The following is a 16471-nucleotide window of genomic DNA, read 5'->3' on the forward strand; positions in this document are numbered from 1 at the left end:
AGGATTGTTATATTGGTTGCTGTATGTCAGCCAGGAAAAAAAAAAAAAAAAAAAAAGTATGCTGAAACTGTGCAAACTCATAGAAGTATCAAAGCAAAGGATAAGGTCATTACATACATGTAGTCAGCCTTTAACGCCAACTACTTCGATAGCTCTGCAAAAGAATGAAGACTATGGATGTTAGATACAACAGGTGCCATCAGACAGCTCCTCTCCCAAAGGAAAATTACACTGTCTGAGAAAGCATGAATACCTATAACAGTGTACCTGAACTTTGGGTCAGTGCTGTGCTTGTTAGAACTTCAGTATCATCCTTCCCACTGTAAATACTCCGCCAGCTTCAGGGCGACCTTGTCACACTCTACAGGTACCTTAAAGGAGGCTGTAGCGAGGTGGGGTTGGTCTATTCTCCCACGTGCCTGGTGACAGGACAAGGGGGAATGGGCTAAAGTTGTACCAGGAGAGGTTTAGGCTGGATATTAGAAAGAACTTTACTGAAAGGGTTGTTAAACATTGGAATAGGCTGCCCAGGGAAGTGGTGGAGTCACCATCCCTGGAGGTCTTTAAAAGACATTTAGACTTAGAGCTTAGTGAGATGGTTTAGTGGAGAACTTGTTAGTGTTAGGTCAGAGGTTGGACTCGGTGATCTTAGAGGTCTCTTCCAGTCTAGATGATTCTGTGATTCTGTCCTCATTTTCCCTAGTACATTGACAAGGTTACCTATGAAGAGCAGTCATGTTAAAACCAGAAAATACCAGCATGTCTGTGGTGTCCAAATGTCACCACTCAGACTCTCTTTTCACTCAGTTATTAAATATTTTAAGTCCTGTGCTGTGCATGACCTCGCCTTCAGCAGCTGAGACATGGTTAGAGCATGCCTTTCTGGACATGCCCAAATAATAGAAATGAGAGAATTTTACACAGTGGTCAGAAAGGACCTTATACTATGCTGTTACTGTAGCTGGTTGATGACTACAAAGTGATTAGACAGATACTTTCTACATATCCCTTTGTGTTTACATGAATGACATATCATTCCTAATAAGATCATTCCAATGAGTCTTCTTACCGAAATCTCTCTCAAGGACTGAAGACAGGTTTATTACCACTTGAATACTTGGAAACTATAAATACACTAACAATTTTGTTTCCAAACTATGCTCTCCCAGGGCATAGTCACAACACAGAAGGCCACATATTACGTGTTGAAGAGCCTGGTGAAGAACAAACAATCATGAATAGTTTTCTGGCTGGAAACAGCTGGTGCTGACTCAGGTACAGTGGAGCCTGGCAGACACTGTCATTCACATCCTCAACCCCTTTAAAGAATTAGCTTGAAAAATAAGCTCTGGAGATGCTTCTATGTGTGTCATCATGCCAGCTGTCAGGGCTCTGACAGTCCCACTTCAGCATGCAAGTACTGGATCAAGGCAACAAGGCCAAGAAAAAGAAAGTGTTATCTTGTCTTTCTGAGTAGTTTAACAGTGTGGTGTCAGTAAAGACACCATGTAACATGAGATCTGATTCCTTAGCTCTGGCATTTCTCTGCCAGATTTCGATTTCGCCAAGACAATGCCAGAACTGTCACACACAGTCAAGCTGAGGAACATCAGGGGAAAATCCCAGTCATCCAAAAAGCAGCAATAAAGACCAAAGAGTATCATCCAGCCCACCTGGAAGCTGCAAATGTAATGAGCTATTTGGAAAAGATCATGACAACCTCAAGCTCAAGTGACTCCCGTTTCTGCCAAATATGAACTAGTTCTGTACCTCGCTGAGCTCACTACACACAGTAGGTCTTGCTGAGTGGTGGAAGTCTAATGCAAGCTCACTTTCACATCCTGCAAACCTGGCTTTGTCTTCGCTTGGAGCTCTTCCCAGCAACGTTCTTTCTGAGAGGCTCTTCAGCTACACTGAGGATGTTACATCTAAAAACAGATGCCAGCTCCTGCCAGCAAATGCAAAATGGCTTGTCGCTTTGAAATTTAATCTGCCTACGCTTGAATTTTGTATCAGTGGCTATTTGTAATTTTTGGCCAGTTTTGGGGGGATACTTGTGTACATTATGAATCTAATTTTACAGAAAATGTTGGTAATTATTATCTAATAAAATACTTATTGGATATTCCCCTCTTTTAATTTTTAAATTGATCTATGTGTATTGAAAACCAATCAGCACTTTGTATCACTCCTCAGGATTCTTTTCCCTTCTATTCTTCAAGTCTATGAAATATTTTTCACAGCTAACATATATAGCATGCATTGACAGACATTTTCCTTCCTACTCTTCCATACAAAACAATCTTTAAACCTTTTGGGATGCATGCTGCAAGAAGGATTTTAATTTTCAGTATTTGTACATTTAATGCACAGCAAATGATTTAACTGCTACTTTTATTTGTTTGAAGTCTTATTTTAGTGGATGACTTAGGAGGATTGCAGTGGAAATTGGGGGGGGTGGGAATTTTACCATTTCATACATTATACTATTTCATACACTCTCTCAAGGCTGACAACCAGGTCATCACCATCTGTAAGCATTTGACCTAGGTCAAAGTATTTCACAGTATTTACAGTACCAATACTCAGTGCCATAGAGTATGTGGGGAATCTGGTTGGAAAAAAAAAAAAAAAAAAAAAAAAAAAAAAAAAAAAAAAAGCATAGTAAATAAGTAACCTAAAGTCACAAGTGTAGTTATTGCCTATTTAAGTGAACTTCACAAAACAAATAAGCTTGCTCAAAAGAGATGGGACAGATCTTCGTGTCCCCCTTCCCTTCTTCTTTTCATCTTCTTTTCACCTCCAGGAGATATATTCTGTCACACCTTCCCAGTGTGACACAAAAGTATGGACAAAGGGGCAAAAGAAGTTTTTTCCAAAAACTAGGAGCCCATCCCTAAGTTGTCAGCTTTAAACCAGTACCTTCATCACTTTTGATGTACAGAATGTGGGTGAACATACATTTTTGGACAGGAAGATAATTTTCCTGTGTGATCAAACTGGCAAAGAAATGCATGGGCCTTCATACATTCCATGTAGTGCCGAGAAGTAGGAAGATGACTTTGTGAAGGCTGCATTGCATTACAACTATCACAGTTTTATTAGGTCTCTGTTGAGCTGGAAGATTAAGCACTTTCCAACAGTCAGCTGTATTCAATGGGTGGTCATAGATCCCAAAGCATTAACATGGTGTATCAAGGAGTGTAAATGTGTCCAGGGCAAGTTACAATACCTCTGATCTTTGTCCTACTGCACCAAAGTAGCACATCCTAGCTTCTAAGTGGACCTGACAATATACAAAAAGAAAAGTCTTCTTCATCATCAGACTGTTAGTAAACAAGCAACTTTAAGCAGTGTTTCTGTTCAACAAAGACCCTGCTGGGTAATTTTGGATCATTTACCCCCAGTTAACCATTAATTGCTACATAAAATGTTAATCTCCATTTAAACAGACTATAGCTCTGTATCTGTTTCTGTATCAGCCTCAAGACAGTAGTAACTTTGCAGCTGTGGAATACTGACTGTTGGCGTTTCCTAAAGAGAAATGCAATATCATGCACAAACAAAATGTTAAATGAGGAATTAAAAAAAAAAAAAAAAAAAAAAAAAAAAGCCATTGTGAATGGAAGGGGAGAAGGGGAGGAGGGAGGAGAGGGGAGGGATGGAAAGCTTAAATATCACCCATGAATAAATTTTAAAAACATATTTGTAATGTAAAAAAAAAGAAAAAAGAAAAAATCAAAACCAAGAGAGTTTTGTTCTCACGCCACTTTCTTTTTTTCTTTTTTCCTTCTTTTTTTTTTTTCTTTTTTTCTTTTTTCCTTCTTTTTTTTTTTTTTTTCTCCTGTGGCTTATGAGCATAAATACTGACCACCATGGATTCCCAGCAGTTGTGGTTTCTGCTGGGCTCTGTTTCTAGTCACTTGGCAGTACTATCTGTAGTACAGTGACTAATGTTAAAATAGACATTGATTCAGAACACCACATCCTTAGTAAAACCTCAAATAAAAATAACACGTTTATAAACACCTCCTCTTGATGTAATCACAAAGCATGGAAAGAAAAATTATGATTCCTTGGATGCAGCTCCACACACACACAGGAGAAACCTCCTTTCTTGATGCTAGGCAGTGGCAGGAAGGGACTGATGTACACCTACTGAAGTGGAAAGCAAATCTCCCATGGGCAAAGTCAAATGCAAAGCAAATAGCTCCTTGGAGTCAGAGTTCTAAAGAAAGATGGAAATAAAGAAGATCTACTGCTTCCCTCAGCTAAAGTGTGAAATCTCAGTGCCACTGATATCGGTGGGAGTTTGTTCCTGATTTATTCAGGCTAGAATATTAACCAGCGTGTTTAAGCATAAAGACATCTTCCTTTAACAAATTTTACCACCTCCTCTTATCCTGAATGCTAGGGAAGTTAGTCCCAGCTTCAATTTTACACTTATACATAACCTTTTTTTCTGTTTCACCCTCCTCTTGGATTATGCAAGCTTTACATGTAGTTCTAGGCAGTATTTAATCCCCACTTGTATCGTGAAGTAAATAAGGCACTATAGAAATGTTGAACTTTTTCCTAGAAAGGAATTTCCTGCTGACTTTCAGATATTTTGACACGATCCTCTACCTCAGTCTTCTGTTTCACGTCTTTTCAGCAAAAGCAAATACTTGTTTTAGAATTAGTTTGGTATATAAAGGATAGCTATGTACAGACCCATCACTAACAAGAAACAGCAAAAACAATAACAATGCATATTAGTAATGGACTTCTCTACAGTATTATGTAATTACTAAGAAGCATTCATAGACAAAAGTTTTAAAAAATTATGGTTTCTACATTCTTTGTTAATTTTAAAAAATAATTTCTTCTATTACAAAAATTGCCTTACAAATGTCTATTTTCATCGTTTTTGTATGCTGTTGGTCTAAAAGCAAAAATTCATACTATGACATTTAAGGCATATTTAAACAGATCCTGAAAGGCATATATCCACATTTTAATTAACAGGTCTTCAAAAGTAGACAGTGGTAAACTATTTATCTGGATATGAATCTGTTCCCTGGTCTTCAGAAAAGAGAAAAGATCTCTCACCAATTAAATATAAATGCAAATAAGAGAGTTAATTTGTGTCCTTTTCTCAATAAAAGTCAGGGGAAAAAAAGTGAATGTTGTTATCTGACCTATATGTCAAGGTAGAAATAATAAAAAAATGTTCACAAGGAACTATGAGACTTTCTTATCCAGATACATAAGGAATGCCTGAGGATGTTATGTGGGTTATTCTGCCATGTGAGGCAACAGTGGAAATAAATGGATTTTTATGAACCACATGAAGATTTTCCAGACAAACTGATGCCAAAAGCAGTTTGCCAGAAAAATTTGGGCTTTCTTTGCTTAATCTCCAATATTATTAGAACAACACACAGCAAATGCAGCCTAGGAATCTCAGCTGTAATTTAGGTAGTAAATACACCTACCTATTGTGAAAAAGTTGAGGATCCCAGTGAAGGGCATCCTGAATATTTATGTAAATTACTGAGAAACTATTAGTGATGTATTTTTCCAGAAACATATTTAGTTGTCATTTTAAAACACCTTTGGCTGGAATAAATTCAGTGTCAGCAGGGCTAAATACACAGCACATCCCTGAAGATCCCATCAATATTCTGACTCTGCAGGAGAAACTTGCATAGAAGTATCTGTCTAAAGTCACAAAAACTGTTTTTCAACAGACTCTCCATAAAGAAAAAGGATATGAGTGTTGTTCATGCTGTTTGTAATGGTGAAAATCAATCAATAAGTCAATCAATAAATAAAGAGGATCAGTCAGTTGATGCCAGATATGAAGAGTTCAAATAATACCAAAAGCCTGTTCATCATTTCACTATACATTTCAAGGGACATGTAACAATGGTTCTGAGTAGTAAATTTGTAAGAAAGAACCCCTTCATTCAGCTAACATGACTGCTCAAGCAGCTTTGATACACCAGCTTCAGACATCAGTGTGGTCATTCATCATCCATGATTTAGATGTTAATGCTCTCATAATGCAAATAATAAAGGCTGTATTATTTGATGGTTTTCAGAAAATGCCTTAAGTACAGTGAACAAGCGAATATATTCCACCAGTAGAACAGTGTCAAAAAAAAAAAAAAAAGGAAGTTGATCATCAAGATTCTTAATCCTAGATTACATTCTGCACTTGTTCCTGCAAATTGCCCCAACAAAGGACTAGTAACACCAAAATGAAAAGGTTGTGAGCTAACACACAGCTCAAAGAGGAACTTTTAAAAAGCCATGAGTCAACAAGTTGCACAACCTCACTTAGAAGTTCAACTCAGAGGTATCATTTCATGCACTTTCATAATCCAGAGAATACACACACAGCACTGGGCTTCAGATTCTCATTGCACCTTGCTGGTGGGAAGTGTCATTTTCCTTGCTCTCTGTTAGGAACTCACTGTATAGGCTTCTTCTCTTTGCACAGTACAGCTACCTCCTGTGCTACTTGCAGTATTGTGAAAACCTGACTTGTAGGTAGGTTTAAACAGTAGTTGCTGGTGGCTAATTTTTCCTTAATTGCATGGGTTTTAGCACAGACATGCAATGTTGGTGACTAATTAAACTGAACTATGTAGTCCAAAGGACTTCTGAACACTTCTGCCATGCCTCCAAAGACCTTGTGTATTTAACAAGTCACCCTGTTCTGTATTTCTGCTTTATTACAAAGCACTCGTTCAGATTTGGGGCAATATCAACCAGTACTTAGCTCTAATTTGCAGGCATTGGAACTAAAATAACACTATTTTCTGTTCTTGCTGCCTTGGTACCTTCCCTATCAACAAGATTTTGTATGAGAAAGGAGCCACTTGTTACTTCATTCCTTTTCTGGCTCAGTATGAGTACAAATTCCTCTTCTTAGTCTCATGAAATGCTGAAGCACTTTCTCATAAAAGCTTCTGTGCTACATTCATTACTCTATTTTCATGGAGAAATTGTGACAGGGCCAGAAGGAACAGCAAAACAAAACAAAACAAAACAAAACAAAACAAAAAAAGAGTGAAAAACAGAGTTTCGGACAGGAGAGAAACCAGATAAAATGTAAATGTTTGTTTTTCAGAGCAGAATTGAAGAAACATGAAATTGATAGTTGACAATCATTTATAGACCTTGAATGATTGACTGCAAATTAGACTTAAACTTGCCATTATTTCAGAGTAGCTTGGAATCTGAGATGAATATATTCCAAGGACTAATAGTAGGAATTTGATAACATTATGCAAAGTAGTATATCCAGCATAATACTAAACCACCACAGAATAAAATAGAAACAGCAATCACTGCTGTAATATGTAGGAGCTGAAGGCATGAAGTGAACACAAGCCATTGATAAAAGTCAACATTTGCCAGCCATTACCACACAGTTACTGCAGATACCTCTCATTTGAAGTGAAGCAAAAAACAATGAATTGTTATATACTACTATGAAATAACTTATGGCATGTTTATGACCTTCTCAGATCAAAAGCAAATTATAGCTTATAATGAGAATATTTACACAATAATGTGAATTCATTATGCTGCATATCAAATTTAACCACAAATCAGGAATTGGAACAGTAAAATGCCACACAGTATTTCATTATGATTCAGGATAGCCAGGTGATAGTTCTAGTGCTTTGCTGATTATAATTTCTTTTGCACACAATATAATGAAAGAAAAAGTAGGAACAGTGGAAACATTTTGGCATGATTAAATGGCCACTGTGTTCAAACAAAAGTTCTGATCTAAATCTATTCTGAATTAAATACCTGCCAGAAAGAAGATTAATCTAATGCCTGGACAGTGGAATGAGACTTGCGATTTGGCTTCTCTTTCCAGCCCCATGGGACACTGAACCAAACCATTATTTTTCAGAGTTTTTATAACCATTTGTAAAATGGACATCATCATACATTTTACAGCCTCTGTACTGACTTAGTAACATACTCAGGAAACAGATACTAACCTATGATCCTTTTTTCAACAACATGTCTAGCACTGAGGGTCCTATTGTAATTGAATGTCAACAGCATGATGTCAGAATTAAGATTTAACCCAAATAAAATAGATATTTGACCCATACATTTATTTTATTTCAAATTTTGATATGATTTAGTTTAGTTTTATTAAGCTTTCTGTATCATATCTTCGCAACTACAATATAAATAGAAATTTATGTTAAAACACTGAGTCCAAATGCTATTTACTTCATTTGTACCATAATAAATATAGCAGATATGGCTACACTAGAAATGTATAGCAATATTTTACAGATTGATGGAGCCAGACTCAAGAGACCAATCAACATATTTAAGGGCAGGACTGCCATTCAGGCTGGTGTTCTGGGCAGACAGGAGCCTTATGAAACTCATCAAGTAGAAATGCAATGTTCTGCAGTCCCTGGCAATGGCACAAGCTGGGAACTGACTAGATGGGAGAGAGCAAGCTGCACGTGAGCCAGTCATGTGCTCTGACAGCAGAGAAGGACAACAGCATCTTTGGCTATATGAACAAGAGCATTACCAGGAGACCTAGGGAAGCAACTAGCCATCTCTACCCAGCCCACTAGATACTGAACTACTGAGGATGGTTCTGGGCCCCACAGTAAGAAAGCTCCCTGTACCTACAAAGAGGTTATGCAGAAGACAGAGCAGGCTCTTCAGAGTGGTGGATGCCGGGAGGACAACTGACAACTGGCATAAATTAGAAATTAGAGAAGACCTCACTGGATAGGAGGAGAAACATTTTCCCCATGAGGACACTGAAACAGTATAGCAGGCTACACAGAGAGGTTGTGCCATCTCCATCCCTGGAGGTTTTTAAGATCTGACTCACTAAAGCCCTGAGCAACTTGGTCTGATTTCACAGCTGGTTCTGTTTTGAGAAGGAGGTTGGACTACAGATCTCCTGAGGTCCCTTGAAACCTCAATTTTTCTGTGATTTTATGATTCTGTAATTAACTGAGCATGAATCCTGAGCTGTATAGAAATTAAATTGCTTTCTTCTTACCCTAGCCCCTGCCAAACTATTTTTCTAATTATTTTTGAGTTATGACATGGGGCACTGGTTTGTAGAACTCAATGGTAAATAAAGCTATGTAACTTAACATTAGTTGATTGACTGCACAAGATCTGACATATTATAACTGGTGCAGTGAAGGAAGCATGTGGGTTTATTGCCAGCTGTGTGTATTTTTGTATTGAAACTGCCTGTGACACAGAGCAATTTAAGAAAGGAAGAAACCAAGTCAGTAAACTACTGCACAGCTGGATACACAATCAAAGACCAGTCTCCTGGTTTTAAATTTTCTGCATATTTACTAAAGCATTGCCTCGTGCACTTTTTTCTTCCAGCTCCCAATCTTAAAGGCAATAGAAACTGCAGGAGAAGAAACTGTGAAGTTCAATACTTACAATTTTATTTGAAATTGCATTATACAGTTTTAGATAGAGCTTTAATAATTTGCTCAGTTAGTTCCGTAGAATCTTGTGTACAGAAAACAGTAACTTATGTTATTGGGCAATAATTTAGATGTGGAGATAGATTCAAATTTCTCTGTATACATTCTCTGTATACAGAATTGGCACATGACCTGCACTATACCCATTAGAGGTATATCAAAAGGCTCTCTCAATTAAATGGGAGAATAAACATGATCAACCAACCCAGATGAAAAAGAGTTAAAACAGTCATGGAAGTTGTAGCTGTTTTTCTCTCCTTAGCATACATCTTCCTAAAGGCTGCCAGGGCAACTTATTGGCTCTCCTTTCCTAGATATTGACAGAATGAGGTAGAGGCTAATGGCTGAATGCAGCAATGGGCCTCATAAGGGAAAAAAAAAAAAAAAAAAAAAAAAAAAGGCAAAATAAGCACATTGCACACAGCTCTATTTTTTATTAAATACAGTTTAGAGCCTGGCATTAAGGGTGTTGTTTTTTGTTTTTCTAAAAATCCCAGATCGTTTGAGGACAGGCTGCCAAGTTCATCCATCAACTCAGCCACTGAAATATTTGTGTTCTAAAAAATTTATACAGTATGAGCTCTCCACAACCTGCAACTGTGGGGACTTTTATTTTTAAATTATAGTCTTCCACTTCAATCTTTTTTTTTAAACAAGATAAGACTGCATTTGAGAAAAACAAGTATGCCTTCTGTGGACTACATGATCTGGAAAAAAAAAACAGGTATTTTCTGTAGGATGGAGGTCCTAGAGGCTGGAGGATAGGAATTTTAAGCATGTGTTTAGTTGTGTCCACAGTAGAGTTACAGCTTTCTCCTGGAAAACCTCATTTTTCCCATTTCTGCTGCTCTGTTACTTTAAATCAAAATGACCTCTGACTTTTCAGAAACAGAATTTTAGACAATGAAACACACGCCTTTTCTTTTCATAGAATCAGAATAATTCAGGTTAGAAGGAACCTTGGGAGGTTATCTCATCCAACTCTTGCTCAAAACAGGTTTTGTATTCAATAAGCAAATATAGCCTATGTATAATGATTATGCTGGAACTTAATTAGTCTGAAAAAGATAACATCCTAACCTCTGTCCAGTTCTTTTTAGCAGTAGAAGGATGACATACAGTTTGAATTGTACAGGAATATACCCTGCACTGAGAAACAAAAATAAATCTGACACAAACGTCATAAGGCATGAAACATTACAGGGAAGTTGAAAAGGTAAAGCTGAAGTTTGCACATGAAACAATATAGACAATTTGTGTTGAAAATCTCCTCATGAAAAGGTTCTCTTTTCAAAATAATTCAACTTTTTTTTTAAGAACAGTAAAAAAATGTAAAAAAAAAATATGTAAAAACACTGACATCAGATAAGAAAGCGATTATCATCAGCTTACTATGGAAATATCCATCAAACTTCATTTCAAATGTATTAAAGTCTTTGCAAGTATCTACATGATCTTTTGATTTTAGTTATAATTAAAATGTGAATGAAGTCAGAAAAATTCCTTAATGTGGAGGTTCTTTGGGCAGCAACACTGTATGTTACTAGCATGACATGCACACAAATGCAGTTTCACTCAGCCATGACTGAAGCATCACAGCTGGCTTCTGGGCTCCCCCTCCTTTGCTTTCTCTGGCTTGCAATCACAGCATCTGCAAATTCCACACAGCTGCAATTTTGAAAAGCAAGGCATTTTATCCAAAAACTACCAAGGGCTGCCGGTTCACAGAACCTTGTGTTCAGCCTTATTACATGTCTTTTCTAGACAAGCCTTATTATACATCTTTTCTAGACAGTTCTTGGGTAACATTAGCTCCTGAGAAACTTGTATAGCATTTAGCCTTCACCTACGATGGCTGTGATGAGTGAAACTTCTGCTCCTTCATCAGCCACTTCTACAGAACCCTGCCATCATAACAGCACCCATGCAAGCAGAAATCACTGTGCTCAGCTGACTCCACTAGGTTGTATTTGGATACAAACAGTCCTGCCCTTAGTGCCATTTCAGCCGTACAAGCCTGGAGCTTGTAAAACAGTTTATGACCATGAAAACTCAGGTTGTTACCTAGACCTTTTGAGTGTTCAGGTTGAATAATATTTGACTGACATGAAACATGCAGAAGATAAGGGTGGTGTATCGTTATTATCAGAATATATTGCTCATAAAGTGACAAGTATTTAGTCATAGCACTAAGATGCCTATGCAATGTAGTGACTCCCCTCCAAATTCAGTTAATCTTCCACTTTAAACTGTAAGATGAAATTGCTCACTGAAACTAAAATTCTCAACAAATCTCAATACATGGTGTCTTTCTTCTCTTAGCCTATTAGAAGGAAATACAAGATAATCTGTAGCCTATACTGTATTTGATATTTAATAAGAATTTTATGTTATTCTTGCAACAGGCAAACCACCAGCTTCATTAAACTTCATTAACAGTATTATCCTTGGCATGTGGTAGCAAACCTGTTAGTTATGCATGGCAGGGTAACTTTACAAAGTAAGCCATATGTGGAAGTTTAATTGTTATTTTTTTTATTAACTCAGTTGTAAAATTGTTAATTATTGACTATTATAATGCTAAAAATTCCAATAATTAGTTAAATATGGTGGCTGTTTTTTCCTAATAAACCAACCCCACAAATTCTAAGCAAATATTCTCATATCTTGCATTAAGTTAAACCTTTAGCATTATTCTACTGTTTTGCTAATATGAGACTAAAGTCTAAGTAAATGGCAGCATAAATATGCATAATTGGAATATGTAGTTTAACCATCCTAAAAAAACTTTTCAAAGCAAAAGATTTCTACATGCTGAAAAACAAACTAGTGGAACAGAAGGCTAATGTAATTACTTTAGAGAATGTTGAAAGTGATCAAATTCTCAGCTTATATACCATGAGCAATTTGCCTTTTATTTAGATAGACAGTTTCACTGCAGTTGATACCTCTAAAAAAAAATGTGTCTAAAAAAATCTTGCAGTTACGACTTGAATGGATAAAAGCCATAGCTGACCAAAACCTTGTAAATAAAAAATAAATAATAATAATAATAGACAGAAATACTTAAGTTGAAATTTTCTGTCAACAAAAAATAAAATGTAAATGGGTTTCTTTTTTCTCTATACAATATTTAAAAGGAGCTCTTTTCAATGACTGAAGAGATCCTTTTTTTTTTTCCCTCGTTTTTTAAAATATCACACAAACACAACAAAAACACACAAATAAAACTTTGAACACACCAACACCCTGAACTGCACATACAACTGTTACTGGCTCAGGCAACACTTAGTGACAAAACTTATGGCTTTCCATCTGTCACTTAGAAAGCCAGCAGTAACACTGTACAGCCTCAGTGCTGAGCTCAGTGACCTGCTGAATGGGGCTAGGCAGCAGTTCTTATCTGGCTGCAAAGCTGAGGATGGAAAATGGCTGTCCAGAACAGCCTGGCAATGCAACAAGTGAACAAGTTGTTCTAATAAGGGGAACTTTTCACTTTACCCCAGAAGCTTTGTTAATATGACAGTCCACAGGATGGAAGGAGCACTGGAAGAAAGAGGAGATGATGGAAGTTTAGAAGGACTGTTTCACTCTGGTTGGTTCAGAGCCCCAGAAGTAAACTATGTTCAATGCAATTTCTTCAGCCCATGTGAAACAATACGTTCTCACATAGGCATCATTTTGTGCATGCAGAGATTTTCCTAGGCCAGACAGAAAACTGTATATCAATGTGAACCCTAACTATTCCCTAAACACAAGCCTTTTGATGTGCAAAAACAAGATAAGGGCAAAAATAAAATAGCCTGATGTAGGGCTTCCACATTGCTATCAGTGATCTTCTAAGGAAAAAAAATAAAATAATAAAATAAAATAAAATAAAATAAAATAAAATAAAATAAAATAAAATAAAATAAAATAAAATAAAATAAAATAAAATAAAATAAAATAAAATAAAATAAAATAAAATATCTATGTATATATATATACATGCACAGTCTTTGTACAATGAGTACATTGAACTTATCGGCCAGCAGAGAATCTGCTGGTGTTCTTGCTGGGCTGGGGAATGTGCATATATTTCCAAAAAATGTCCAGAGTATTCAGATTGTGCCCTGATGAGATTTTTGTATTTTAGAAGATGACACAACTAGGGGAAGCCCAGATATATGTAGTTGCAGTGAATCGTTTTTATAAACAGATGAAAGTTGTAATTAGTTTAAACCTTCCTTGTCTGTTTGTATAATATTTTTGAGCAGATGGCTTTGGCTAAGAGCTAGGATTTGCACGCCCACTTGCATTTTGCAGTGATAAAATAAAGATGAAAGACATATCTTAGGTCATCCAGTCCATTGCCCTAACAGTGAAGGACTGATCCCTGCAACATGTAAACCAGCAGCCGACTACTTGCCATCTGATGCACACAGTTATCCAGACAGAAGGGATCTATAGAGAAGATCACTAGGCATATAGAGAGGGAGGTGAGGAGTATAAGAAATCGAAAACATTTACATTGGTAAAGGAAAAAATATTTATGGCAGAATTAGCCTCATGGAGAGTCAATAGTCACAAGAGAGCAAGGCTTCAGTTATAAAAATTAAAAGCTTTGTAGGACAGGGATTTAAAATATCTTACAGTAAATTGTTGGTCTTACCATCAATGTGTCAGTGACATTGTTGCTGTTTCCAATATGTGTGCAGAAATGGCAAGAATATTAGATCCATCTTTGCAAAATCAGATTTTTTGCAGCCATAGTTAACTGTATATCTTCCATACACCCTTTCTGGTCCTAAAACACGGGCTCAAGTCAATGCTTTCACACATGGATTACAAGAAATATGCATAATGGTGGCTGGTCCAGATATTTCTAGGCAATGTTTATTTAGCATTTTATTTACTGTTATTCACCACTATAGTCTGTATTTGTATTACTAAATATCCTCTCTTTTAAGCTGTTTGTTTCTAGAAGTTCTCCCTGACGCTTGTCTGTGGTCAAAACCAGGTTGAAATAATGCTTTAGACTGTCCCTACCCTAAGGATTTAGATTGTTCACTTCCTTTTTTTATTTAAATACGTAGCCATTCTGCAGGTCTTTTACCAATTCACCTCCTACATAATCCATATTTAGTAGTTTCATTTACTATAAAAAGCAATCTATACTTCCTGTAAAGAACAGTTCTGCAAAACAAAGGAAAAGCATACAGAACTCCATACTGTGTGTGAAGCAACACAAGTGAAGATCCATATTATTATATTAATTATGTTATATTAACATATTTATTATATAACTTTCTCTTTTATTTTCTGTCTCAGGTCTGTACTTAGCTTCGAAATATTCTAATTATTATTTGATAGGAAGTAAAAAGCCCCAGTAGCCAATTGATGTGTGCTTATCACATCACTAGTTCTCATTTATGCACTTCTAAAGCCCCTTTTGAGCTTGTGTTTCAACATTTTCTTAAAAATAATGGGAGCTATACTTAGACCCTAGTAGTAACAAGACTTAACAAATAGAGTCAAAAGAGAGCCACCAACAGCTAAAATACAGACGAGGGAGAACATCAAGGCCATAAATCAGTGAGAACTCCCTATAAATCAGAGCAACACAAACAATGCTCAGACCTCTGGTAAATGTGTACATCAGAAATGCATAGGTTAGATTGATTGATTAAATAAATAAGTCTATTCCCTTCTGTCTGAAAGAGAAAAGATACAATGCTGGATACACACATTACAACAGGAGCTTTTGGCTTATTACTCAAGAAGGGAATAACTTGAGACCTTTTCTGTGATATCAACATGGAAAATAGTCTAAACAGTCCTTTACATGCCTTAAAAAATGCTTTAAAATTCAGGGGAATTGCTTACATGCTTTAAAAGTCAGGGGATTGTCTGTTTTTGTCCACTGAGTAGGCAGTTCTATTAAGGTTTATTGCTGCTGAAAAATCTTGACTTGTTTTATATTTTACTCAAGCAAGGCATATCGCCTGTAGTAGTAGTTACACTCATTATTAAACTATATAATCCTCCGCATCTATTTTGAACCTTTCATATGAGCATTTGAAAGGCTCTACAACTATTGTGTTTTTTTTCAACAATGCTCTATAATGTAGGAATAAATTTATATTTCTACTTCATGGAAGGGGAAATTGCTTAGATTGTATACAGGGTGGTATTAGAAAATCTTATAAAGGTAAATATGACCAAGCAGCTTTGACTAAGTTTGTGCATTATGACTCATTGTTTGATATTACTGGCAAAAATAAAAATATTTAATCCTTCTGAAAAATTCACCTGCTTTGAAACCTTTAATCTAGTTGTGGAAGAGGTAGGAAACTAGCAAGTATGGAAAGTAGGAATTATAAGACAGGAAGTAACACTACAAGCATCAAATACTACATGTAACAGTAGCATGATGAGAGAAATAATAGAAGAATAATTAATAGAGAGGTGACCACTAGACCAAAATTACAAGCTATTTTGTGGGAAATTTAAAATATTTCTGCTTCATATGAAAAGACAATAAGGATGAGGGTGGCTGCGAAGGAATATAACTTAGGAACGTTGTCCTGTCTAGTATGAAAAAGCATTAGTTTATAAAGTCTAGCGTTTCTTTCTGAATATCCCAGTCTCTTTTCTTGTAACATTTCATCAAGTTATTATTTCAAAACTGGAATAGATCGAAAATTGTGTACATTGCAGTGGAGAAGTCTAGAAGCCACTCCTTCCCTTGCAAAAACTACACAAGAGAAACTATTTATTAAGGTCTATTCTGATGCTCCAGAGAATTCCAGGTGCTGTGGTGTTGTTTCCATCACAAGAGCAGCTTGTTTAATACCATGAAAACTGCTCCTTTTTTTGACATTTCTTAACAAAAGAAATACAATGTTCCGTAGTTTTGCAATAAATAAGAAGTTTGTTATGCAAAACCTTTATATTGCCTTAAGTTATGACAAGACTGTCTCTGTCAG

At 36.3% G+C, this 16471-nt stretch overlaps 1 protein-coding gene across 1 annotated transcript in view; it reads right to left on the reverse strand.

Moving 5' to 3' along the window:
• Positions 1-16471, reverse strand: part of AGBL4 (AGBL carboxypeptidase 4) — a gene marked incomplete at both ends in the record, with an annotated part of 937634 nt that overhangs the window by 748550 nt on the left and 172613 nt on the right. The gene's annotated exons all lie outside the window — the stretch shown is intronic.

This window comes from Aythya marila, assembly GCF_965140915.1.
Source record: "Aythya marila genome assembly, chromosome: 8".
NCBI lineage: Eukaryota > Metazoa > Chordata > Aves > Anseriformes > Anatidae > Aythya > Aythya marila.